Source organism: Etheostoma spectabile, chromosome 14 (assembly GCF_008692095.1).
Source record: "Etheostoma spectabile isolate EspeVRDwgs_2016 chromosome 14, UIUC_Espe_1.0, whole genome shotgun sequence".
NCBI classification, from domain to species: Eukaryota; Metazoa; Chordata; class Actinopteri; order Perciformes; family Percidae; genus Etheostoma; species Etheostoma spectabile.
Window position 1 is genome coordinate 19,949,513 of NC_045746.1, and position 3,509 is coordinate 19,953,021.

The 3,509-nt window shown below is 39.0% G+C and overlaps 1 protein-coding gene and 1 long non-coding RNA gene across 3 annotated transcripts in view; one reads left to right on the forward strand and one right to left on the reverse strand.

The window, feature by feature from the left end:
- pvrl2l (PVR cell adhesion molecule related 2 like) overlaps nt 1-3,509 on the reverse strand; it is a 290,781-nt gene that overhangs the window by 173,829 nt on the left and 113,443 nt on the right. The gene's annotated exons all lie outside the window — the stretch shown is intronic.
- Nucleotides 1-3,509, forward strand: part of LOC116701289 (uncharacterized) — an 8,091-nt gene that overhangs the window by 3,383 nt on the left and 1,199 nt on the right. Inside the window, exon 2 of the long non-coding RNA XR_004334886.1 lies at nt 2,439-2,444. This is a non-coding gene — a long non-coding RNA (uncharacterized LOC116701289). The remainder of the gene's footprint in view (nt 1-2,438; nt 2,445-3,509) is intronic.

Here is a 3,509-nt window from a genome sequence, read left to right on the forward strand (position 1 = left end):
TAGCTGTCTGGATTTACCCTGCAGAGATCTGAGGAGCAGTTACCCATAGTCCTCATAAATCCACCGTAGTTTACAATTCCAACACAAAGGAAATGGAAGGTAACGGATGTCCGGCCAAAATTAGGGACATACGGCAAAATTTCAGAAAGCAATCTCAGAAGTGGAAGGTTGTGGATATAGACTAGCTTTTGCCTAATGTCATTTCTTCAGTTCACAATGCTGTGTTTCCACAAACAGTTATAATGCAAGAAAAGCTGTATTAAACTTGTATGAACATTTGAAAAATTGGGCATAAACATGTTCACGATCGCTTGACAGGGTTTTTTCCTTTGTTGCTCTAAACCAGTTAATGGAAATGGATTCAATGTAAACATTCTTTTTTTAGAGGATTTTGCTCCTGGGACAAAACACAGCCAGTAATCACTCCAACACGTAAATTAATTGGATGTGAGTTAGTGAAAGTAAGGCACATTTACAGTATGAATACCATTATCAGATAGGTATGGGGTGTAATAGAGTGAGCTACAAAGGCAAAAGAAAGGTAAATTTTGGAATAACATTCATCGGCACCTGACAGCTCAGATAATTGGCATGTTTACACGGTGGGTGGCTTTTCAGAGTTTTTCTGTTGTAGGCTGACAACCCATTAACTCCAGTTATGATGATACCATGAGTTGCTTTTTTACTGGAATGAAATTGGGCTGCAGAATCCTCTGTGGGTGGAGAAACTGATTTGACCTGTGGGCTTATGAAACCTTTTCAAAATCCCTCTGCATTATTTCTAAAATTAACAGTGGACTATCTCACAAAAAGACAGCTGTTGGCATTTTGCAGATTCATTTGCTCACCTGCATCGTTAGAGCATTCATACAATTGCAGGGCAAGAAGGTTGCACGTTGAAGAGACATACAATTACTTACTGAGAGCTGTAATTGGTATTTGACATTAAATGACTTCTATTGCATAGTGATCTTACACTGTAAATGTTATCATAATGAATAGGTGGTAGATATGCAATTTAGTCACAATGTAGAAAGTGTGGGGCACCTCAGTGTTGATAGCTTTCAACTTCAGGCATGTCCTCCATTTGTCTCTGATAAAAGTGATCACCTGAAAGCTAAAACAGACTGCTGGCAATCTAGGTGCCAGATGTTTGTTCCTGTTGTTTACATTATGACGATGCTTAGCGGTGGAGTGAGAATGGGTGTCCATATGTGCATCTGTGCATAGTTACGTTACTTTTTACTATGTTACAGTAAGGCACATCTTTTTGAAAATCCTCTCTTTACATTAAATGCACATATTCTCTATACATTATACTATGAACATTTGCAAATTCTTGCAAATTATTTTATTTTCTCATATTTTTATGTTGTCAGTTCTATTCTACAGTGCTTATATCAATGGACTGTTTTGAATTGACTTATTTTGTAATTTGTCTTACTATGTCTATTGTGTTTATGCACCGAACCACCCAGGCAAATTGCTTGTTTTTGAGAACCTCCTGAAAAGCTGATTCTAATACTTAAATTACAGTATATCCAAGAGGTCCCACTTCCGGATTGCTCCAGTGTCGCTGGAAATTCCACCGGATGTCACTCTTTTCGGCCGAATGTCCGTTACTTTCCGCTTTCTTTGTGTTGGCATTCTAAACGCCGGTGGATTTATGAGGACTATGGTGAACTGCTCCTCCAGACAGCTAGCTAGAATATCTGTTTAATTTGCCTTTGAAGGTACACATGTTCCACCAAAACAAGTTCCTTCTTGTGACTCTGTACTTAGCACTGCCTAAGACGATTGTGATTGGTTTAGAGAAATGCCAATGCACCAGAGCACATTTTTCTCCCATCTTGGAATGCTATGTGGACTAGCCAGACAGAAAACGGTTGTGGGTGGGCTTACGCTTCCGTGACACACAGGAATAAAGGGACGGTTAAGGAAGAAAGCGACTTTAGGAAAGGTGCTGCGCGAGAGACAAACCCCGGTCTCCTGAGTGAAAGTCTTGTGTTTGACCCATCCACCACCCCAAACCAACCTCCCTGTGCGGATTTTCTACCTTAAATCCTACTTGCTAAACCCTGTGTAGCTGCTGCAATCCCCAGTACGTTACAAAGACACCCTGAAGGGCACCTTTTTCGCCCCTTTAGGGTTGCAAAAACTGTGTTTTCAAAGGACAAATGCATTTCTAGAGGTAGCAACTTTAGAACCAACATCTACAACATTTAAAAACCACTCGTACAAACTTATTTGTTCATAAGAGAATTTTCTCATATTGAGAATTTTTGTCTAAGATGTGAAGTATTCAGAAGTGTTCGTACAAGTCATGTAGACACTGTTGGCCTCTCTTCACAGCGAAAGAACATCATATTTCATGCAAGTCATGGACATTTGCTTTAGAAAGAAGTTCTTTGGCATCTACAATTAATATTTTCTAATAGTTTCAGGTCCCCTAATACGACTCCTGACACTGTTAACACTACATATTTTTTTTTATTTCTTTATTTTACAGACTCAAGGTCCAGATGATTAAAAACAAAAAAACACATTACAAAAGGGGTTCAGACCAGACACAGACATAAATACATATAGACAAACTGATCCCCAACAATATCACAACAAGAAACACACATACATACAAATTTACCAATTGCAATGCACAATGATTAAAACAAGTACAAATGCATGTTCCAGTGATTCCATAGTTTTGACGAATATCAGGTATCACTAAGTGCAGGATTGATTATAGCATTTAAAATTGTATTATTTGACTCAGCTAATCGGCATATAAATCTGTACATAAACTTCCTCAGCACAGCGTGAAAGGTGGGAACATTATAGGTCACACACAGAAGGCTAGCACTGGTCCATCTTGGACGCTTCATCAAGATTCTAAATGCATCATTGTACGCCACTTTTATCTTGTTTAATTTGCTTTACTGTAGCTGCACCATAGATGAGCTGTATACAGTGGAGTACAATATGCTCTGAAAAGCGATATTTTTACTTCTTCAGAACACATATGAAATTTGCGTGCCAGAATATTTGCTTGACCATATAGTTTACGCACTGCCGCGTTATGTCATCATCATCACAAAGATCGTCCAGGATAAGTGGACCAAGTATTTTACTTTGGTAACCACATTAAGGTCTTGCCCTGACAAGTAAAAAGAGGGAAAACGTAGCTTCCTGTCCTCCATAGTTCTGACAATCATTACAACACTCTTTTCAGCATTGAATTTGATGTCATGCTGTAGCCCATATTCTGAGCAGACTCTAAGCAGTTGCTGTAGGCCAGCACTGTATGGTGACATAACAATTAAATCATCTGCATACATCAGATGATTAATACAGCTATCCCCCACCATACATCCAGTTTTACACACTTCCAATGTCCTAGAGAGATCATCCATATATAAATTAAAAAGAACAGGTGACAATATTCCCCTTTGTCTAACCCCATTGGTCACTGGGAAAGAAGCCAACGTTGCCCTCCCCCATCTAGCTTGCAT